Genomic DNA, 24,045 nt, shown 5'->3' with positions numbered 1-24,045 from the left:
AGGTAGGCTGCTGGAACAGTGGCTGTGGCTGGGACTGGAGGAGTGGTAGCAGTGGCGACAGTGGCTGCCGTTTCTCTATCAGCTTGTACTTCTAGCAATGAGTCCTGAACTGAACGCCACATTGTAAGCGACACTGTGGCTACTTCGTCCCCCCTCGGAGTTACCTCCCACAACGTGTGCCCAACTTCTTCCCATGTTTCAACAAAAAAGGCAGTCTGTGTGTTCACTCTTACGCTATTTTGTTTACACGAAATGAGCAAAGTGTGTAGTGCCCCACACTTAATACTTTTCCTCTGTAATATTCGCAGCAGAATGTCCAAAATGGATTCCTCTTCCGCTGATATTTGAGCCCCCATTATTATGTTTCGCAGTCGCTCACCTTGGGGTCAGTGTCTCTGTTTTCGTAAATCATCCAGACATTCAGGCTCTCTTTCCCACCTGCTTTTGCTTTAAGGCTCTTGGTCTGCCTGGCTTTGCTAGACTGGACTCCAACATATACTACTCTCAGGTATGCAGTTCTGTATCCCAAATCATGTCGGGCTCACCAATTGATGGTGGACACACAACTGATACTGAAAATGGTGGCAAGCATCAGCACTTTATTATTCCCCAGTACAACTTTTTATACGTTTTTCCTCACATGCATAACACCTGTGTACCCTTTTACTTTTTTGTGATTGGTCAATACACATCGGCATTCCACACTTCTTTTCCTTAAATGCTGCTCACCTGTCTTATACAGCAGCACCCCATTAGGGAAGAGGCTCAGCCGCAGCCCAAATTCGTAATATCCCACTATCTATTCTCCCACAACCTACCTCAGCCATTCAGTAAGCAAACACTGCAGCAGTGGACTTTCCATATACTTCAGATAAATCATTTTCATCTCCTCCTCGGGTCAATTAAATAAAGGTCAAGTCCTCGGGTTACACATCTGCATCACCAAATTTCACCCAATCACTTGGGTCTAACATAGAGATGAAAACGCCTTTTAATGGATGCCTCACATGCCTCAGTAACAAATGGTTCAACGGCAATGAGGGAACACCCGGCTTTCCCATGCACACTTCCCATTTTTAATAGCTGTTAAAGCAAGATGAAGTTTGCAGTATCCATGCAAAGAAGTTTTCACTAGGGTCTGGAATGGGATAGAGGTAACTTGCCTTATAGCTCCATTTGCAGATGGAGCTAGAAGGGTGTTGATAACGCACCAGCGTTTCAGCTACTACAAAGAACTGCTCGCACAGAGTGGAGGCTGCTGCTCAAACCTCTTGCAACCCATCCAGTTACATGGGAGTGGGCAAGAGGTTGGGAAAGCACTGGGTGATAACAGCAGACCAAAACTACAAAAGACAGATGACACTGTGCTATGGAAGCATAGCAGCTGCCAGTAAGGCCCACTGTATTCTCCTACCATATCCCGCCACACCAGAAAAAAGATATTAAGGGGGCCTTTTATCACAGCCATTCATAACGAACTACAACAGGAGGTGGATGCTTCCAACACAGTGCACAATGGTGAATCCACCCTTGGAAAGCATGCATGTAGCCTCGAACACAGTATCTTCTACAGTTTTAGCAGCAGCCTACATGGGCTTTCTGTACGTTGGCACACCACTGCCAAAGAGCTAAGACTTTGTTTGCTACAAGACGCGAGAGACTGCTAAAGGCTTCCAGCTTCACACTTCAAACGAACAAGCGAATCACCATCTATGGAATGCTGTGATCAGGCTGAAACCTTCCACATACTTGCAGTCCAGGGAGACACCGTCTGAACTTGCAGAACTACTTCCCCTCAGTAAGACACGAAAGACGGAGGTGATATCCCCATGACAAATCTTTATTGTGCAACTGCTGCTCAAAGCTTTTATTACCTTCCACAGACACACGGCAAAAACAAAAAAAAAAAATTACACATCAAAAGCCGCTAGACTGATGGGCAACAGACGAAATCCATTCAGTGACGATTTGTACACGTGCAGCAACTCTTGCGGTGCCAAAATCTTAGCCAGGCGGCCAGCCCAACTGACGGCCACCCAGAATGGGTAAATGTATGCGATAGACACACTGCCCACCCTCGGGCCCTTCATCCACAACCATCCGGAATCCATTGGTCAGGCCCAGGTGAGCAACACACATCTCGCCAACAATCATTACATGCCCAAGAAGCTGGAGAAGGAAGTACAAACCCATAAATTAAAAAAAAAAAAATAAAAAGAATAAAGGAACACATAAAGAGGGGAAAGGGCAGGAAGGGAAGGAACGAGAGCAGAGAACCACCCAGAGAAAGCAGCTAGCCAACTCCTAGCAGTTCAACCCTTGCATGTCAAATTAATGTCCGTCCGACCTCTAGCAACTAAAGCTTTCCAAGCAAAGCTACAAAGACCAATTATGCACGCTATAGGGGCAAAAGAGAGCTTGGCAATTTTTCTCAAGCTAGACAGCAAAGGACTACAAAACAGCCACAGAAGCTGACACTGTCTCCGGGTTAAAGCCCCCGTTGTGTCTTCAGGCAACAGAACCAATCCTGCGGGAAAATAAACTTTAGGCGGCCTTTTGCATGGGTGTACAAAGTCTTTGAACATGGCTTTCATAGCTAAAAGCAAAACGTCCAGCACCTCTCAACCAGCTTTGCCCTTCCTTGCCCCGGACCTGCCAAAAACCCCAAGCCCTCTTCGCCATGTTAGAAGTACTACTACTACTCTAAACCACTACAGTAAGAACCAGACTGCACTCCAAAACAACACTGCATTTTGCACCAGAAGTACATGCCCAGGGATCAGCACTGCTTTATAGCACTGCTTTTAGTCAAAAAAAGCTCAACTCCATTACAAGCTAGAGGCAAGAGATGATAGCGCCAGAAAACCCAAAGTAGCCTACTGTGCCCTATCAAGGGGGAAAGGGGGGATGGGAAAGAGTCTAGTAAATGAGGAACTATCTACAGGTACAGTTAAGCATACAGAAAACTCCCACAGTACTTACAGATTCACCAGAATCTCCTGCTGCAGACAACTCGATAATTGGCTCCTTAGGCATGACTAGGAAAAGCGTCGCGTCTAGGGGCAAACGATCATGGAACGCACGGCACTGGAGGAAGAGTAAACAGTTAAAACAAAACCGGCTTCAGAGAAAGGTAATAGCTTCTGCAAACCCATCTGCCCCGCTGAACTCCTACAGAAGCAGATTACCAGATACCCCAAACACAAGCCAGAACATTGATTTTTCTTCCATGATTATTATGCTTTCTAAACCCAAAATACAGTAGATTTACAGAACCCCCTCCAGAAGTGGGATTCCTCATGCAAGACCATGGGGGAAGGAGACAGGCCACTACTTGCGATTAACAATCTCCAGTATGGTTCAGTTCGGGCTGATTCTTTCCTAAGCAGTTTTTCTATTGGATGTGGTCCACGCAGAGACTGGAGACAAATGGCTTAACTGAATCAGCAAAAACTTTAGTGACTGGAAGAGCAGCGGCCATTCATTCCCCACAGGACAGGGAGCTCAAGTATCGAACACACGCATAAGGACAGGAAGCCTGCAAGTGCAGAGGACGAGTCTGTCTTCCATACTGCATGCAAACTCTACCTTCAAAAGCAGAAGGAATCCCTAAATACTAACTTTCAGCGTTTTAATAACTAAATCATATGGGATATTACCTTAAACTTAACATCGCATAGGCAACGGCTGCATTGTTTTCCCCCCGGTCTAAGCAGCTCACTCAAGTTCCCAGCACCAGCATCCGTGAGCCTTGCAAGCATGCCTGTTATCACGGTCTTACTTCCCCACAGAAACGAGTTCTGGAAAGCTACTGCAGCCTGCAGGATGACCACTTTGTAATTTTTGTTTGTTTGTTTGTTTGTTTTTAACTACAGAAAGACGCAATTCCTTGCCCCCATAATCCAGTTTGGGGCTTCAGAACCGAAGCCTAGCACAGCCAAGCTGCGAAACCCCATCGATGCCGTTAGGAGACACATTGAGACCAAGTTACCGCCGGAGGTCCTTCTCTACGCGCGCACACGACACGGTGGGGGTGGGATGCGAGGCGAGTCCGGACAACACCAGCAACCCAGTACGCCCGCGGCAGCCGGAAGGCTGCGGGTGGGGCACAGAACAAGCTATGGGGATGGTGCAGTAGAGAGCGCCACAACCCAGAGACGCCCCGTCCGTCCCGCGTCCCTGCACCCACCCACCCGCAGCATGAGCGCCGCCGCACGCCCTGCCGCGCGCCCGGTGTCCTCGGCTCAGATGCCCGCAAGCGCGGGAGGAGGGGGACGGGAAGAGGAACCGCGCACAGAGAGCAAAGGCGCGGCTACCTCCTCGTCCTCGTCGCTGACGATACCAGAGAAACGCCTTGCCGATGAACTTTCCGAAGACGGGAGTGGCGCCACCAGGGCGAGAGGCCAGCACCCCGACACTCTCCTCAGCCAAGGACAACGCCCGTGTCCGCCCCGACACTTCCTCCACTAAGCCGGGCCCTCCGCGGCGCCCATTGGGCGGCCGGATCGTGGCCCGCGTCTCGATTTGCTGTCTCGCCTGTCTTTTTCGCTTTTGCCCGCCCCCTTGGCGGGTCCGCCCTCGTCGACCTGGTGCCCGCGGGGCGCGGAGGGATCTGCCCCGTGTAGTGCTGCGACCCTGAGGGCGGGCCACGAGGTCGCAGAAGAGGCTGTAGTAGCTACAAGTACTATTTCTTGTTGTTTGTTACCGCATCAAGTGCACCCCAAAGGTGCCTGTGCCTTTTTGGTGCTGCTCCCTCCAGTCAAATGACTGCTTTGGCCAGGGCAGGGCAGGGCAGGCCTGGCCTTAACTTCTCAGGACATTTTGAAAAACCAACAGCACTGTCTCTACGCTGTTTGCTGAAAGCCCCACTTCCATTGCAGACGTTTCTAAGCTGCACATCTCCTGGAAGCAAATAAAATACAAAAGCGTGCGCTCGGCACTGCTGGCTTGAGGGCTCAAGATAGTAGGATTTGCGTTAAGCTGGATAGGAGGATTGTAGAAAAATAGGCAGTGCCCTCAAAGCTGCCCAAGGGTGGTCTGTGGTGCCCTGCAGCCCCAGGGACAGCGAGCACCTTGAATGGCCCACACAACTGTCTTGTAACATATATAAACCCTGCTTTCCTCTATATTGGGCTAAGGATATCCTTGGCCGCCTTTGCGGCAAGGGCACGTTGTCCTATTTTGCAAAGCTGCTTTCCAGCCGATCGACCTCCAGCATGTGCTGGTGCATGGGGTTGTGCCTCCCCAGGTGCAGGACTTGTGTATCCACAGGTTCCTCGGGTGGTCTCAAAACAGACCGTTTCCTTTGATGGAAGGGACTTTGTTCCCCAAGTCCCTGCCTTGAGGTTCAGGGTCTCAAGAGGTTTGGTAACCGTGCCAGTGAAAACAGAGGAAAATGACTCGCCGGGTACCACAGCCTTCTCCATGTTGCTGGCCACTAGACCCCCTGGCTTATTTATCAGTGGAGGGGACTGTGGGTTGCGTACGCTTTCTTTAGTCCTATTTTCTGACCAACGCACCTGTGGAAGCCCATCTTATGATTCTTTACATCCCCTTTCCAACTCAACTCCAGTTTTGCCTTAGCTTTTCTGATCCCATCCCCACAGACCCGGGTGGCATCTTTAGATTCGTCCCAGAATGCGTGTCCCTGCTTCCACTACCTATGCATTTCCACTTTGTGCTTCGGCTCAACCAGAAGAGAAGGCCATTACTCTGCCACGCTCCTCTCCTGCCTAACTTGCCTGATTTCTTATGTCGACCTCATCTTCTTAATCTGGTGGCCTATAGTAGATACCAACCACAAGGTTTCCTTTGTTGGCTTGTGTGAGATGATGACCACAGAGCCAGGAAAGGGCTAAGGCTTACGATATATGGCCTAAACCGTGTACCCTCCACGTTATCTTTCCTGATGGAGATCCACATAGCTGACGTCAAGAAATGACAATATGGCTGGAGGAGGAGTTCATGGGCAGCTAGGATAGTCGTCTTTTGGCTCTGATGAATGGCAGGAAATGGAAAGGAGTCTCAAGAGCGCAACTTTGAAGGAAACTAAGGCCAAAAAAGTAACCTTTGCCTGATTAAGGGTCATTTAAGTATTAAAATGCACACTCATGCATATGCTAATAAGCTTACTGAAGTACATGCTACCACATATATGATTATATTACTCAGCTCTCCAATTAGATCATGCTGTACGTAAGGAGGAGAAGATTGGGCTGTATATAAGGAGGGTAGGAATTTCAGCTAGGGAGCAGGAATTCCCAAGAGATGTCGGAGACAGTCGCCGGTCTGTTCTATTCTCCCTCCTCCAAAGTGGGGACGCTCTCTTGGGAAGCTTCTGCATACCATTGCTATTATTAGTATTGCATGGCTTAGCATGATGTTACTAGAGTTCTACCACATCTAGTGCATTTCTCAATGGCAGTCCCAAATCTCTATTTCTGTAACTTCAGAAAACCACTCTATTCCTGAATCTGCGCTCGCAAAGGTCCTTAGAGAAGGCAACCAGACTCACAGTGCTGAATTGGTTGTAATCGGAAATTAGGTCTAACCCCACCCAGTCCCTCTGATCTCTGAGGACCAGCTGGAACGCAAGGGGCTTTATTTTCTGCCAAATTTCTTACTCTTAACGCAACAGCGTGGCCTCTAATTTTCACCCATAAGCTCTCAACCTGTTCATCGCTGCCTTTCAAAGACCTCTCTGTACAGGAAATCCCTCTTATTTTTGGCTTACATAGAGGGCCACCTCCGCCTCTCTTTCCTTCTGACCACTTTATAGCCATTGATTGCGGAGCTCCAGTCATGGAGTTGTCCCAGCACATCTTTACTGTCGTGATTACATTGTTAGCTTTCCGGCTGCACAGTGCTTTCCAGCTCCTCTTTCTTATGCATACTGCATGCATTGGTACAGAGGCACTTCCGCTGGGCTGTTGACTGCGTCACTTTCTTGGACAAGGATCAAGCCCCAATTCCTTTGCAGCATTTCTCAAGTATTCCCCTCTTGGTTCCTAACGCATCACCAGCCCCAGGCTCTTCCCTGTTGCTCAAAACTCCATCGTCTTTCCCCGCTGAGTCTCATTTAAAGCCCTCCTTGTAAGTCTAACCAGCTAACTGGCCAAGACGATCTTGCCCCACTTGGTCGCGTGAATCCCATCAGCTCCCAACAGACCCGGCTTCTTAAAGGTAGATCCATGACCATAGAAGCCAAAACCTTGAGTATGGCACCAGCTACGCAGCCCGGCATTCAGCTCTTTGGTCCGTCTCCTCCTTGCTGGACCCCTTCCTCAGACCAGACACCAAAAGAGGAGACCAGCACCTGTGCTCCCCATCCTTTTAACATCGCTCCTACAGACTTAATAGACTCCTGGGAGGGTTCTAAGTTGCCTCATCAGACCCTACAGAGAAGAGTAGGAGCAGATGATGATCTCTAGGGTTCACCAGCCTCAGCAGCCTCTCAGTGACACCACGAATGCGAGCTCCTGGTAGGCAGCAGAGTTCTCTAGAGAAATCGTCTGGGTGGGAAATGGGTGTCTTGGTGTTTCTCAGGAGGAAATCTCCAATTACTAATACCTTTATGTGCTTCTCTGGTCGCACTGGTTCTAACGTGGGCAGGTGGTTAGGTCAGCTTTGCATCGTTGGCTTTGTCCTGGGTCCTGTCCGTTACTCATGTGCTCTTCAGTCTCCAAACCAGGAGCATCCTGGCTGTTATGTAGGGGCACTTCAGGAGATGGGGGAGGGTTCTTCCTTCTACCCTGAGCACAGAAATGCATCTGGTCTCCTTCATCTCAGGAGTTACTTATGTCAGTCACCCCGAGGTTACATTCTGGCTTACCTTCCTTTCGTGCAGTCTGAAGGCAGGCCGTCGCTCAGCCTGGGACAGCGTACAATACCTGGCATCGAACTCCCGTCCGTGTACCCGGATTCCGTGCTTCCTGCCGAACTCCTCTTTCAAAACTTGCTTGTCCAAGGAGATCTTACTGCTGGGCACACTTGCAGCTATGACATCCACCGCTGCCTTGGGGTTCTAAGGGGGACTTCCAGGTACTGGAACTCTTGCCCTGCCCTTTGCTCATTGACCCTATCCATCACTCCCACACAGGGCTGCTGATTATTCTCTCCCTCTCCCTCCTCGCACCCTCACTTTTAGTTTAAAGCCCTCCTAATGAGGTCAGCTATCCTACTGGCAGAAATATCTTTGTCCCGCTTAGTGAGGTGGAGCCCTGCTCTCCCAAGCAGATGCTGATCCAAAAACAGCGTCCCATGCTCATAGAACCCAGAACGCTGTTGCAAGCACCAGCTCCGCAGCCAATTATTTACCCGCATTATCAGTGCCTTTATCCTACAACACCTGCACGGCATCAAAAGCATCTGTGGTGGGTTGACCTTGCCTGGATGCCAGGTGCCCACAGAGCCATTCTATCACTCCCCCTTCTCAGCTTGACACAGAGAGAAAATAAGATGGAAAACAACTCACAGGGTGAGATGAGGCAGTTTACTAAAGGAAAAGAGAAAGTTTTTGCACGAAAAAGCAAACAGGAAAAACAAATATTATATCCTCTGGTTCCCATCAGCAAGCACTGTCCGACCACTTTCCAAGAAGCAGGGCTTCAGCACGCGTAGGGGTTGCTCCGAAAGGCAAACGCTGCAAATAACGCATGTGCTCCCTTCCCCCCCCCCCCCCCCCCTTCCCTCTCCTTAACTTAGCTTTTATTTCTGAGCTGAAGTCATATGGTACAGAATAGCCCTCTGGCCAGTTTGGCTCACCTGGTCTAGTGGTGTCTCCTCCTCGGATCTTGCCCACGCCCAGCCTACTGATGTGGGGCAGAATGTTGGAGAGACAGCGCTGATGCTGTGCCAACACTGCCCAGCAGTAGCCAAAACAGCGATGTGTTATCAACACCTTTCTAGATACAAATGCAAAGCATGGCACTGATGGCCGCTATGGGGAAAATGAACTCCATCTCAGCCACACCCAGTACAATCTCCACCCCTTACTTCACACCATTTCCATCATACTCAGATCGCACAGAATTTGATATATATATATATATGTCTATATATAGGTCTTCTAATTATTCCATTGTATTTGTCATGACTGGAATCCCTTCTTACCAACGCTTACAACTTAAACTCCATGCTCAAACCATCTTTATGCCCCACACACGTATACATTTTCATTAACTACCGTTCCCCTTCCTTTCAAAGACAGATATTAGTTTCCCATTTCGTGGGTTTCCTTCACCCCTCCAGGTGTTTAAAAAACAGGCCATGACTCGGGCTCCATTCCATCAAGATGGGTGCTCGGGACAGAAGCGACACACTCGATCGTTCGGCACCGACACCGGCCCTGCCTGGGCTATCGTCGCACTCTCCTCGCTCCTCGTAAAATTCACTCATCGTCGGTTCATGTCACTCCTGCTACTTTACTTCCTGCAACATACAATTTACACACAGATTATTTTCCCCCCAAGGTTAAATCTCCTTGAGGTACACACCGGGTCTCCCCATCCTTCTGCATTGCCCACCAAGTACACCCAGGCCCTTGAGCAAAGACAATCCCATTAATGGGTTTTCCTTTTCCCATGGGAGGAGGATTCCACACCGACCTCCTTAGCCACTTCCCTGTGTGTGGTGTGGGGACCTTATCTCCCCCCACAGTATGTAGGGGTTTTCTTTGGGCAGGACCAGTGCAGTGAGCAGATCTTCTGGTGTCAACCAGCCAAGTGGCTTCTGCTAAATTTGCATCCCAGTGCTTCCATGCCGCATGGCCTAACCCTCTTGGACATAGTCATCAGCAGTCCATCAGACCTCTCAATCTTTCCAGAGGCTTGTGGGTGATAAGGGATGTCACATGCACACTCAGTGCACGTTTCTTTGCCTAAGAGTTTATGAGGCTATTTCATAAATGAGACTCATTGATGACTTTCTTTCTGGGGTACCATGTCACCACAAAATATGTCTCTCAAGGCCTCAGAGAGCGTTTCGAGCAATGGTTAGCATGGTTCACAGGGTATTTTTCCAGCCAACCAGTAGTTGCCTCTACCATGATGAGTATGTAAGCTCTTGCCTTGGTGTGTTCATGGCAGTGGGCCAATACAGTCAATTTGCCAGGCCTCACCATATTTAAAACCCACTTTGGCCATCTATTCCGAGGAGATTTTACTCATGCGGCTCACTTGATTGCGGCACGTTTCACATTCATGGGTGACCTGTGCGATAGCCTCCGTGATCAGATCCACCCCTCGATCACAAGCTCATTTGTAGGTTGCATCTTTTCCTAGATGCCCTGATGTTTCATGGGCCCATCGGGCTGTAAAGAGTTCACACTTCTGCTCCCAGTCAAAGTCCACCTGAGCTATTTCAATTTTGGCAGCCTTATCTGGATGTTCATTGTTGTGATGTTCCTCAGTGGCGTGGCTTTTGGGCATGTAAGCATCTACGTGACGTTCCTTCAGAGCCATGTTTCCTATCCGTGCAGTGATGCCCTGCCACAACACAGCAGCCCAGATGGGTTTACCCCTGCACTCCCAATTGGCCTTCTTCCATTGCTGACGCCATCTTCATAGGGCATTAGCCACCATCCAGGAGTCAGTATAGAGACACAGTACAGGCCACTTTTCTTCTCCTTCAGCGGCCTCAACTATTCGTTGTGTGGGACTCCCCACAGCAGCTTCCCACCTCTGATGGTTTCCTACCACAAGGCAGGACCCATCAGAAAAGAGAGCATGGCCTCTTTCATCTCCTGATAACTCATTATATGGTGGTGCTTCTTGAGCACGAGTGACCTTTCAAAGAAATCCTCCAAAATCTCTGCCTGCTTTCATGGATTCTCGGGCAATTGGGTTTCCCCAGTCAAGCTCATTGTGTGATCAGTGCTTCCCATCCACTTACTCCATGTAGCACTGTTTGCCCGATGTGTCAAAGGGATGCTTCCTTTGAACATCTAGTGTAGCACAGGAAATTGCAGTGCCAAGAGGAGACACGCTTCTTTCCCAACAACTTCTGAGGATGCTCAAACCCCCTCATACGCTGCTAATATTTCTTTTTCAGCTGGAGTGTAGTGGGCCTTCTGATCCTCGATAACCCCGGCTCCAAAACCTTAATGGTCGACCTCGGGTTTCTCTTGATGTCCTTTGCCAGAAGCTCCAAGAGAGATCATGCTATCCAGCTGCAGTGTAGAGTAGATTTTGCAGGGCTGGTCCAGTCTGAACAGGCCCAAGAGCTACCACGCAAGCTACTTCCTCTTTGATCTGCTCAAAGGCCTGTTGTTGCTCAAGGCCCCATTCAAAATGGTTCTTCTGGGTCACTCGATAGAGGGGCCTCACAAGCTGACTATAACGTGGAATATGCGTTCTCCAAAACCCCAGGCGGCCTGCGAAAGCCTGTGTTTCCGTCTTCTTAGCTGGTGAAGACATAGTTGCTATCTTGCTAGCCACATCCATAGGCACATGACGGCAGCCATCCTGCCATTTGACGCCCAAGAACTGGATGTCCCGTGCAGGTCCCATGACCTTGCTTCTCTTTACGGCAAACCCAGCTTTCAGAACATTCTGAACTATTCTTTTTCCCTTCTCAAACACTCCTTCTGCCTCACTGCCCCACACAATGATGCCACAAACGTATTGTAGATGTTCAGGGGCATCACCCATTTCCAGTACGCTTTGGATCAGTCCATGAGAGATGGTAGGGCTGCGTTTCCACCCCCGGGGCAGTCGATTCCAGGTGTATTGGACAACCTGCCACATGAAAGCAAACTGTGGCCTGCACTCTGCTGCCAAAGGAATTGAGAAGAATGCATTGACAATGCCAAGTGCAGCATACCACCTGGCAGCCTTCGACTCCACTTCATATTAGAGCTCTAACATGTCCGGTACAGCAGCACTCAGTGAGGGCATTACTTCATTCGGGCCACAATGGCCTACGGGTATCCCTCCACCCTCCATCAGACATTTGCACTGGCCACATGGGACTACTAAAAGGTCAGTGAGTCTTGCTGATCGCTCCTTGGCTCTCCTTATCCGCCTTTTCTTTGTCACTTCTGGGGGCAATTACTGTAGCTGTTGTTGTTTGGGTCCCTAGCTCGGCCATAGTGTCCTCAAATGCAGTTTGGGTCCCTGCCTCAGCCACACTCCTCTGAGAGCACTGAACTGTGGCTCAAGGGGCACAGGCCAGGCCCCCGTACAGGGCGAGAAGCTGCTGGGTTTCATTGGGTCAGGCAAGGCACCCTTCTATCAGGTGACGCGTCAGTTTGCCAGGGTCCATTGCCTGTTCAGCTGTAAAGTCCCCGGCAATGGGAGGTGATAACCACTCTAGGAACCTGCCCAAATCCTTCCACACACACTGCCATCCAGCGACCAGCCGCTTCAGGGCACATTTCAATACCTCCTCACCTACAGTTTGTTTTGTCTTACACCAGGATGACACCAGATTCCACAAACCCCATAGTGTGCCAACAGTATTAGTTAATAGTATTAATAGCATTCAACAGCTTCACGTAAGGATGAACAAGGAATGCGGCAGCCTGCATTCTGAAACAATCTACATCAGTCCCAGATAGGGAGAGGGACAGGGATTCCCTCACTGTCCCCAGAAAATAGCTCCCCCAGCACAACAAAGCCATCAATGTCATAGCAAAGCACATGTTCCCAAACTCAACCAAACCAAGACATAAGAAGCGTACCTGACAAACTCCATGTCCCGCACAGGAGCTTGCTACTCAGTAACTAATATTACTATACCATGCAAGATATATAACTGCCGTTGTCTCAGCCCGCGTTAGGAACCAAAAAGGACTGGTGTGGGTTTATCTTGGCTAGATGCCAGGTGATCACCAAACAACTCTATCACTCCCCCTTCCCAGCTGGACAGGAGAGATGAAAAACAACTTGCAGATTGAGATAAGGCAGTTTACTAAAGCAAAAGTGAAAGTTTGTGCATGAACAAGGAGAGGGAAAAAAACCAAATTTATTGTCCAGTTTTGATCAGCAAGCACTGTCTAGCCGCTTCCCGGGAAGCAGGGCTTCCGCACATGTAGCAGTTTCTCCGGAAGGCAAACACTGTAAATAAGAAATGCCCCCCTTTCCCTCCTCCTCCTTTGCTTCGCTTTTATTTCTGAGCTGACGTCATATGGTGTGGAATATCCCTCTGGCCAGTTTGGGTCAGCTGTCCTGGTTGTGTCTCCTCCTAGGATCTTGCCCACCCCCAGCCTGACGGTGCTGGGGCAGAATGTTGCAGAGACAGCGCTGATGCTGTGCCAACACCGCTCAGCAGTAGCCAAAACACTGGTGTGTTATCAACACCTTTCTAGCTACCAATGCAAAGCACGGTGTGGGAAAATGACTGGGGACCCTGTGGACCGGTAACTGGGGATTCAATTAGAGGAAACTTAGGAGTTATATTAACATCCTTACAGGAGTTATAACAGTACGGGAATTATAGGGTAAATCACAGTTGCTGCTCCCCGGATGGAATGCAGTTGGCATGACTTGAAACCTATTCCGTGATGATTCCCCATACACACGCACCTGCTAAGGGGGATGGAATGGAGGGTGGAGCGGAGCGAAGGCCAGGCTCTGCAGAAATCCTTGCAGGGAAGGGAACTCGATGGGACTTTGCAGCTGATAAACCGCATACCACCTGTCAACCAGGGGAGATAGGGGAAGATGCTTTACTGCTGAGCCAGCAACTGTGGCGAAATCTCTCTCCTTAGATCAACTTGCTTCATTAAAGCCCAATAATAATATTAACGCACACCTCCATCCCAAAGTTACCCACCTCCAAAGTGCAACCACCCCTCACTGGGCATGCGCTCTATGTTCTTTTTGACCGTATCTTTAAAAGCAAAGCAAGAGAATTTTACACCAATCAGTAACAAAGGTATGTATTGACTAGAGTCACTCAAGCTCCACCTAAACACACAGAAATTGTATAAAAATAAGTCGAGAATGGGGAAAAGGTAGGGAAGACTCCATCATAGCTGCTGGGATCAGTTGATGGGCTGAACCTGTCTTCTCCCCCATAGAGATGCCTATTGGATAAGAATCATACTCTATGCATGCTGAACATTTTATTGGGGATTAGAGCTTGTCTGTATATTCCTTCAAACATATTTTTGCAATCAGACACTATCACCGACAATCTTCGAAACTTAACCTGTCACAATTTATATTAATAAAGAGTGTCATTCCACAAACTGCTAGTGTGAATCCTTGGCGGACGCTACCAGTCGCCAGCAGCAGGTAACACAATGGGTAAAGGGGAAGACCTGCTGAGGGGTCTCCCTTACACTGTTGGTGTGTTTCCCTAAGTCAGTCGAACCACCCTCTGATCCAGTAGGACTGCTCAGTGAAGGATCCTCCCAACGGGATGCTGACAGACTGGTCGGGCACAACGGTCTCGACTTTCCTGAAACACAGACAAATTAAACACTAAAGACTGAGTAAATCTCCCCACACTAGGGGTCGAGGAAGCCTCCCTTTTTCACGTGACACACGGCACTGTGAGAGCTGCTATGGGGAAATGAACTCCATCTTAGCAACACCCAAACCAGCATCACTGGGGCCTGATTCTCAGCTGTCCTCTGCTGCGGAAATTGCAGTTATAGAAGACGGATTGGTACCTGCCCTTCACTCAAATCAACATTCAGCCCCTAATTAATTTTCCTGTTCCTAAAATCTCTAAACCACCAACCCCCTTCTGCATGGAAGAATATGCCTTTTAGGCTTTATGATGTCAGACCTTGGCTGGCTGCCAGGGGCCCAACCAGCTGTTCTCTCACCACCCCTCCTCAATAGGACAGGAGGAGAAAATAAGATTAAAAAGTTCCTTCAGGACACAGCCACCTGCCAGATCTAAGGGCAGCAGGGAAATACCTGCCCCAGGCAGCGCTTTACCCTTTCTTAAATATGCTTACACAGGGGTGCCACCAGCTTTGCTGAGTTGCTCGGCTTTGGCTCTCAGGGAGTCTGGTGCCTAGCTGGTGAAAACTAGTTGTGTCTAGCGCAGAGCAGACCCTGGCCTCTTCTCACAGAGGCCATGCCTGCAGGCCACACTGTGTCCAGTTCTGGTCCCCAGAATTCAATAAAAAGAGGCAGACAGACTGGAGAGGGTCCCAAGGAGGGCCATGAAGATGCTCAAAGGGCTGGAGCACCTGCTTTTGTGATGCCTTTTCCGGCGATTCTTTAAGCGACCTAAAACACCCATTTGCACCAACTGGCATAGTCGGAGGGATGGCAAAAGATATCACTGAATACTTACAGAAGCAGGGAATAAGCCTAAGTCCTAAATACTCGGACAAATGGGCTCAGCATGATCCAAAAGCTGTGGAGGAACACCTAAAAGCAGCTAGGGGCTGCATGAAGGCTAGCAATGACAAAGGAAGTAGTTGCAAAATGTTAGGCACCTGCCTAGGCTCAGGGGGAACCTCCTCACAGTATTCTAGTACTTCAAGGGAGCCACATGGAGAAGATAAGGGACAACAGGCACAAGTTGCACCAGTCCCCATTGCTGGAGGCTTTCAAGATGCGATCGGGACAGGGTGCTAAATAATCTCATCTAGGCTCCCTTTCCCACAAAAGGCTGCACCAGATGATCTTGCGAAGTCCCTTCACACCTCGGCTGGTCTAGGATCCCACAATTCTACAGTGGATCTGGGTTTCATAAGCCTTGGCTCTCTTCGGTTTGGAGCTAAGTATCCACAACCTTGCCTGCGAGGTGTCCTGGGGCGACGTTGTGACGTTTGTATCCCCAGTTGTCTGTTGGGTCTCTGTTGGATATTACCCTGTGTGCCTTTGGTGTTGGGTCTGGGAGCAGCGGGAAGGGAGAGGCGCGCGGTTTGTTTTCAGAAACTTTCCCCCGCCGGCTGGCCTTGAGAGTCGGATTCAGCAACACACGGCAAGGGACGGAGAGATTTTTTTTTTCCTTCAGTAGTTAGTTAGGCAGTAGCTAGCAGAGGAGGAGAAGCTTCACTTTTTTTTCCTCTCCTCCTGTTTTTTTTTTTTATTATTTTCTTTTTCTTTTTTTTTTTGTTTTCTCTTCATTTTTTTTCGTCTTCCCTTGGAACTGTTAAAATCTCTCTGGACTGAGGACTCGGGGGAGCGCCGTCGGGGCCCGCACCTGGAACCCACCAAGATCCATCCTGCGCAGCGTTTCTCAGTGCCAGAGGGACTGAGACAGAGCAACCACCTCCAGGAAGGACTTCTTTTCTAATCCTGTCATCTCTCCAGAGCGGCACGAAGTTCTTGTCATCTGGTATTGTCCAATTTATTGTGCTGGGGACTGCTTTGTCTGTTTAATAAACAGGGTTCTTTCCACTTGTCTCCGAGGAGGTTTTTTCTTCCCTGAACCGGTTGGGGGAGGGGAGGGAGAGCCCCCCTTAGGAGGTTTCCTCCCAAAAATCTGCCTTAAACTTCCACAGAGGCGAGACATAAAATTCCACCAGGTGCCAGAGACTTCTAAAACCTATGGCAATCACCCCGCATGCTGGTTTAAATGTAAACCGTCAGGAGAAACGAACCCCACACATCTGCCTCAGGAGAGATTACAGGTCGGAGTTACAATTTACTAAACAGTTTACAATAAATACAATGATACAGAGAGAACTGGTTTTAACCCACAAAGTCAGAGTATAAACTGGCACCCTGCTGGTCAGAGCGATGGTCACAGTCCTATCAAGCGGTGGGCACAGTCCTGTTGAAGTAATGGTGGCAGTCCTGTTGAAGCTTTGCTCCTCCTTCGGATCTGTCGAGTGGTGGTGCCCAAAGTCCCCAAACCCAAAGATTATATAGATGCTCAGGTTCAGGTGGGAATGCTCAGTACCTCCCCCCGGATAGGGAGTTTCACAGCGGAGGAATGCAATACTGTGAGTCATGGGATATTTTGGGAGTCTTTGATGGTCTAAGTCACTGCAGCTGCCTATGATCCTAGTGCCATGGAGTCCATTATGGCCCCTTAGCAGAGATGACCCCTCGGGCTGGGTGGGAATGTGCTGGTGCTTCCCCAGAGGGGAGTTATCACGGCTGAGTCATTTGTGTGAGGAAACACTATCCTGCCTCACAGGGTTTGCCTCTTTTTCCTTATCTCATTTAACACCCATCTTGTAGCCTGAGGTGTTGGGTGTGCACTGGGCAGCTACTGCAATGATCCATCGTTAGCAGTTCATCAGGAATGACATAGAGGGTGGGACAATACAGTTTGCTTACGTGTACATAGTGCTAAACTGGCACCCTACTCCTGTAACCAGGACACCCAGGTCCAACAGGAGGTGGATGCTTCCAACACGGTGCACCATGGTGAATCCACCCTTGGAAAGCATGCATGTAGCCTCGAACACAGTATCTTCTACAGTTTTAGCAACAGCCTACATGGGCTTTCTGTACGTTGGTCTACCACTGCCAAAGAGCTAAGACTTTGCTTGCTACAAGACGCGAGAGACTGCTAAAGGCTTCCAGCTTCACGCTTCAAACAAACAGGCAAATCACCATCTATCTCTGAAATGCTCTTATCTGGCTGAAACATTCCACATGCATTCTGGGGAGACACCCTTTGAACATGCAGAAGTACTTCCCCTCAGTAAGACACGAAAGACGGAGGTGATATCCCCATGACAAATCTTTATTGTGCAACTGCTGCTCAAAGCTTTTATTACCTTCCACAGACACACGGCAAAAACAAAAAAAAAAAAAAAAAAAATTACACATCAAAAGCCGCTAGACTGATGGGCAACAGACGAAATCCATTCAGTGACGATTTGTACACGTGCAGCAACTCTTGCGGTGCCAAAATCTTAGCCAGGCGGCCAGCCCAACTGACGGCCACCCAGAATGGGTAAATGTATGCGATAGACACACTGCCCACCCTCGGGCCCTTCATCCACAACCATCCGGAATCCATTGGTCAGGCCCAGGTGAGCAACACACATCTCGCCAACAATCATTACATGCCCAAGAAGCTGGAGAAGGAAGTACAAACCCATAAATTAAAAAAAAAAATAAAAAGAATAAAGGAACACATAAAGAGGGGAAAGGGCAGGAAGGGAAGGAACGAGAGCAGAGAACCACCCAGAGAAAGAGGCTAGCCAACTCCTAGCAGTTCAACCCTTGCGTGTCAAATTAATGTCCGTCCGACCTCTAGCAACTAAAGCTTTCCAAGCAAAGCTACAAAGACCAATTATGCACGCTATAGGGGCAAAAGAGAGCTTGGCAATTTTTCTCAAGCTAGACAGCAAAGGACTACAAAACAGCCACAGAAGCTGACACTGTCTCCGGGTTAAAGCCCCCGTTGTGTCTTCAGGCAACAGAACCAATCCTGCAGGAAAATAAACTTTAGGCGGCCTTTTGCATGGGTGTACAAAGTCTTTGAACATGGCTTTCATAGCTAAAAGCAAAACATCCAGCACCTCTCAACCAGCTTTGCCCTTCCTTGCCCCGGACCTGCCAAAAACCCCAAGCCCTCTTCGCCATGTTAGAAGTACTACTACTCTGACTCTAAACCACTACAGTAAGAACCAGACTGCACTCCAAAACAACACTGCATTTTGCACCAGAAGTACATGCCCAGGGATCAGCACTGCTTTATAGCACTGCTTTTAGTCAAAAAAAGCTCAACTCCATTACAAGCTAGAGGCAAGAGATGATAGCGCCAGAAAACCCAAAGTAGCCTACTGTGCCCTATCAAGGGGGAAAGGGGGGATGGGAAAGAGTCTAGTAAATGAGGAACTATCTACAGGTACAGTTAAGCATACAGAAAACTCCCACAGTACTTACAGATTCACCAGAATCTCCTGCTGCAGACAACTCGATAATTGGCTCCTTAGGCATGACTAGGAAAAGCGTCGCGTCTAGGGGCAAACGATCATGGAACGCACGGCACTGGAGGAAGAGTAAACAGTTAAAACAAAACCGGCTTCAGAGAAAGGTAATAGCTTCTGCAAACCCATCTGCCCCGCTGAACTCCTACAGAAGCAGATTACCAGATACCCCAAACACAAGCCAGAACATTGATTTTTCTTCCATGATTATTATGCTTTCTAAACCCAAAATACAGTAGATTTACAGAACCCCCTCCAGAAGTGGGATTCCTCATGCAAGACCATGGGGGAAGGAGACAGGCCACTACTTGCGATTAACAATCTCCAGTATGGTTCAGTTCGGGCTGATTCTTTCCTAAGCAGTTTTTCTATTGGATGTGGTCCACGCAGAGACTGGAGACAAATGGCTTAACTGAATCAGCAAAAACTTTAGTGACTGGAAGAGCAGCGGCCATTCATTCCCCACAGGACAGGGAGCTCAAGTATCGAACACACGCATAAGGACAGGAAGCCTGCAAGTGCAGAGGACGAGTCTGTCTTCCATACTGCATGCAAACCCTACCTTCAAAAGCAGAAGGAATCCCTAACTGCTAACTTTCAGCGTTTTAATAACTAAATCATATGGGATATTACCTTAAACTTAACATCGCATAGGCAACGGCTGCATTGTTTTCCCCCCGGTCTAAGCAGCTCACTCAAGTTCCCAGCACCAGCATCCGTGAGCCTTGCAAGCATGCCTGTTATCACGGTCTTACTTCCCCACAGAAACGAGTTCTGGAAAGCTACTGCAGCCTGCAGGATGACCACTTTGTAATTTTTGTTTGTTTGTTTGTTTGTTTTTAACTACAGAAAGACGCAATTCCTTGCCCCCATAATCCAGTTTGGGGCTTCAGAACCGAAGCCTAGCACAGCCAAGCTGCGAAACCCCATCGATGCCGTTAGGAGACACATTGAGACCAAGTTACCGCCGGAGGTCCTTCTCTACGCGCGCACACGACACGGTGGGGGTGGGATGCGAGGCGAGTCCGGACAACACCAGCAACCCAGTACGCCCGCGGCAGCCGGAAGGCTGCGGGTGGGGCACAGAACAAGCTATGGGGATGGTGCAGTAGAGAGCGCCACAACCCAGAGACGCCCCGTCCGTCCCGCGCCCCTGCACCCACCCACCCGCAGCATGAGCGCCGCCGCACGCCCTGCCGCGCGCCCGGTGTCCTCGGCTCAGATGCCCGCAAGCGCGGGAGGAGGGGGACGGGAAGAGGAACCGCGCACAGAGAGCAAAGGCGCGGCTACCTCCTCGTCCTCGTCGCTAACGATACCAGAGAAACGCCTTGCCGATGAACTTTCCGAAGACGGGAGTGGCGCCACCAGGGCGAGAGGCCAGCACCCCGACACTCTCCTCAGCCAAGGACAACGCCCGTGTCCGCCCCGACACTTCCTCCACTAAGCCGGGCCCTCCGCGGCGCCCATTGGGCGGCCGGATCGTGGCCCGCGTCTCGATTTGCTGTCTCGCCTGTCTTTTTCGCTTTTGCCCGCCCCCTTGGCGGGTCCGCCCTCGTCGACCTGGTGCCCGCGGGGCGCGGAGGGATCTGCCCCGTGTAGTGCTGCGACCCTGAGGGCGGGCCACGAGGTCGCAGAAGAGGCTGTAGTAGCTACAAGTACTATTTCTTGTTGTTTGTTACCGCATCAAGTGCACCCCAAAGGTGCCTGTGCCTTTTTGGTGCTGCTCCCTCCAGTCAAATGACTGCTTTGGCCAGGGCAGGGCAGGGCAGGCCTGGCCTTAACTTCTCAGGACATTTTGAAAAACCAACAGCACTGTCTCTACGCTGTTTGCTGAAAGCCCCACTTCCACTGCAGACGTTTCTAAGCTGCACGTCTCCTGGAAGCAAATAAAATACAAAGCGTGCACTCGGCACTGCTGGCTTGAGGGCTCAAGATAGTAGGATTTGCGTTAAGCTGGATAGGAGGCTTGTAGAAAAATAGGCAGTGCCCTCAAAGCTGCCCAAGGGTGGTCTGTGGTGCCCTGCAGCCCCAGGGACAGCGAGCACCTTGAATGGCCCACACAACTGTCTTGTAACATATATAAACCCTGCTTTCCTCTATATTGGGCTAAGGATATCCTTGGCCGCCTTTGCGGCAAGGGCACGTTGTCCTATTTTGCAAAGCTGCTTTCCAGCCGATCGACCTCCAGCATGTGCTGGTGCATGGGGTTGTGCCTCCCCAGGTGCAGGACTTGTGTATCCACAGGTTCCTCGGGTGGTCTCAAAACAGACCGTTTCCTTTGATGGAAGGGACTTTGTTCCCCAAGTCCCTGCCTTGAGGTTCAGGGTCTCAAGAGGTTTGGTAACCGTGCCAGTGAAAACAGAGGAAAATGACTCGCCGGGTACCACAGCCTTCTCCATGTTGCTGGCCACTAGACCCCCTGGCTTATTTATCAGTGGAGGGGACTGTGGGTTGCGTACGCTTTCTTTAGTCCTATTTTCTGACCAACGCACCTGTGGAAGCCCATCTTATGATTCTTTACATCCCCTTTCCAACTCAACTCCAGTTTTGCCTTAGCTTTTCTGATCCCATCCCCACAGACCTGGGTGGCATCTTTAGATTCGTCCCAGAATGCGTGTCCCTGCTTCCACTACCTATGCATTTCCACTTTGTGCTTCGGCTCAACCAGAAGAGAAGGCCGTTACTCTGCCACGCTCCTCTCCTGCCTAACTTGCCTGATTTCTTATGTCGACCTCATCTTCTTAATCTGGTGGCCTATAGTAGATACCAACCACAAGGTTTCCTTTGTTGGCTTGTGTGAGATGATGACCACGGAGCCAGGAAAGGGCTAAGGCTTACGATATATGGCCTAAACCGTGTACCCTCCACGTTATCTTTCCTGATGGAGATCCACATAGCTGACGTCAAGAAAGGACAATATGGCTGGAGGAGGAGTTCATGGGCAGCTAGGATAGTCGTCTTTTGGCTCTGATGAACGGCAGGAAATGGAAAGGAGTCTCAAGAGCGGAACTTTGAAGGAAACCAAGGTGTTGGGGGTTAGGTTTGTTCCTTCTTTCTCTAAAGATTTTTTTCCCCACAAGTTACCAAGGAGACCAAGTGTTGGATACTTGAGAGTACTTAACCGAAACAAAGAGGTGGACAAAAGGTGGAAGGGGGAGATAACGCAGGTAAAAGACAAAGCTTGAGGCAGCTGCGTGCTTTTTTTTTTCCGGCGTTCGGGGAGACGCGTGTCTGCCGCTCCTCGAGGAGCTCAGCCGCCGCAAAGCACGCCGAGCGGAGAACGGCTGTTGCTGGCTGGAGGAGTTTCACTGTGGCCAAAGGGATCCAGTCCTGGGAAATCTACTATCACCGGGTCGACCTGAATCCGGAGTTTTCCCGGCCACCCGCGGGGAGCTGGTCCAGGCCCTGCCTCGCCATCGGCTTCTTCGGCGCTGCTCCTCTTGCTACAGCGTGACCCTGCACCCCCTGCCTGCCGGGACACCCTGCCATCCCAGCTACCAGCCCGGGACTTTTCCACTGTTTCAGCTTGGTGCTCTGAGGATCCTGCAGGGACACTGAAACCAAACTGCCCTGGGTTTTGTGAAACAAAGCCCTCAAGGTTCTTGGTACTGTTGTCGTTTGTCATTAATGCTGTAGTTGTTTGGTGGGGGGGGGGAGGTTTTTTTTTGTGTTTGTTTGCTTTGTATTACATACTAGTAAAGAACTGCTATTCCTATTTCCCAAATCTTTGCCAAAGAGCCTCTGATTGTAATTTTACCTAGCAGATACCTGTCTTCCTAAACCAAGACACAAGGCCAAAAAAGTAACCTTTGCCTGATTAAGGGTCATTTAAGTATTAAAATGCACACTCATGCATATGCTAATAAGCTTACTGAAGTACATGCTACCACATATATGATTATATTACTCAGCTCTCCAATTAGATCATGCTGTACGTAAGGAGGAGAAGATTGGGCTGTATATAAGGAGGGTAGGAATTTCAGCTAGGGAGCAGGAATTCCCAAGAGATGTCGGAGACAGTCGCCGGTCTGTTCTATTCTCCCTCCTCCAAAGTGGGGACGCCCTCTTGGGAAGCTTCTGCATACCATTGCTATTATTAGTATTGCATGGCTTAGCATGATGTTACTAGAGTTCTACCACATCTAGTGCATTTCTCAATGGCAGTTCCAAATCTCTACTTCTGTAACTTCAGAAAACCACTCTATTCCTGAATCTGCGCTCGCAAAGGTCCTTAGAGAAGGCAACCAGACTCACAGTGCTGAATTGGTTGTAATCGGAAATTAGGTCTAACCCCACCCAGTCCCTCTGATCTCTGAGGACCAGCTGGAACGCAAGGGGCTTTATTTTCTGCCAAATTTCTTACTCTTAACGCAACAGCGTGGCCTCTAATTTTCACCCATAAGCTCTCAACCTGTTCATCGCTGCCTTTCAAAGACCGCTCTGTACAGGAAATCCCTCTTATTTTTGGCTTACATAGAGGGCCACCTCCGCCTCTCTTTCCTTCTGACCACTTTATAGCCATTGATTGCGGAGCTCCAGTCATGGAGTTGTCCCAGCACATCTTTACTGTCGTGATTACATTGTTAGCTTTCCGGCTGCACAGTGCTTTCCAGCTCCTCTTTCTTATGCATACTGCATGCATTGGTACAGAGGCACTTCCGCTGGGCTGTTGACTGCGTCACTTTCTTGGACAAGGATCAAGCCCCAATTCCTTTGCAGCATTTCTCAAGTATTCCCCTCTTGGTTCCTAACGCATCACCAGCCCCAGGCTCTTCCCTGTTGCTCAAAACTCCATCGTCTTTCCCCGCTGAGTCTCATTTAAAGCCCTCCTTGTAAGTCTAACCAGCTAACTGGCCAAGACGATCTTGCCCCACTTGGTCGCGTGAATCCCATCAGCTCCCAACAGACCCGGCTTCTTAAAGGTAGATCCATGACCATAGAAGCCAAAACCTTGAGTATGGCACCAGCTACGCAGCCCGGCATTCAGCTCTTTGGTCCGCCTCCTCCTTGCTGGACCCCTTCCTCAGACCAGACACCAAAAGAGGAGACCAGCACCTGTGCTCCCCATCCTTTTAACATCGCTCCTACAGACTTAATAGACTCCTGGGAGGGTTCTAAGTTGCCTCATCAGACCCTACAGAGAAGAGTAGGAGCAGATGATGATCTCTAGGGTTCACCAGCCTCAGCAGCCTCTCAGTGACATCACGAATGCGAGCTCCTGGTAGGCAGCAGAGTTCTCT

The 24,045-nt window shown here is 49.7% G+C and overlaps 2 long non-coding RNA genes across 2 annotated transcripts in view; both read right to left on the bottom strand.

The window, feature by feature from the left end:
- The window catches only part of LOC136304551 (uncharacterized), a 38,674-nt gene extending 35,603 nt beyond the window's left edge, over positions 1-3,071 (bottom strand). The window contains exon 1 of the long non-coding RNA XR_010724653.1: positions 2,983-3,071. This is a non-coding gene — a long non-coding RNA (uncharacterized lncRNA). The remainder of the gene's footprint in view (positions 1-2,982) is intronic.
- A 4,480-nt stretch (positions 3,072-7,551) lies between these two features.
- LOC136304550 (uncharacterized) lies at positions 7,552-18,851 on the bottom strand. Its single transcript, XR_010724652.1, has 5 exons — positions 18,762-18,851; positions 14,285-14,403; positions 13,524-13,635; positions 7,832-9,429; positions 7,552-7,751 (listed from the first exon to the last, which is right to left on the bottom strand). It is a non-coding gene; the product is annotated as an uncharacterized lncRNA (long non-coding RNA).
- Between the last annotated feature and the right edge of the window lie 5,194 nt (positions 18,852-24,045).

This window comes from Chamaea fasciata, unplaced genomic scaffold, assembly GCF_029207755.1.
Source record: "Chamaea fasciata isolate MVZ Bird 193981 ecotype frontalis unplaced genomic scaffold, bChaFas1.0.hap1 SCAF_120, whole genome shotgun sequence".
Taxonomy (NCBI): domain Eukaryota; kingdom Metazoa; phylum Chordata; class Aves; order Passeriformes; family Sylviidae; genus Chamaea; species Chamaea fasciata.
Note: the sequence above shows the minus strand (reverse complement) of the source record. Positions and strands in the feature narration are given on the sequence as shown.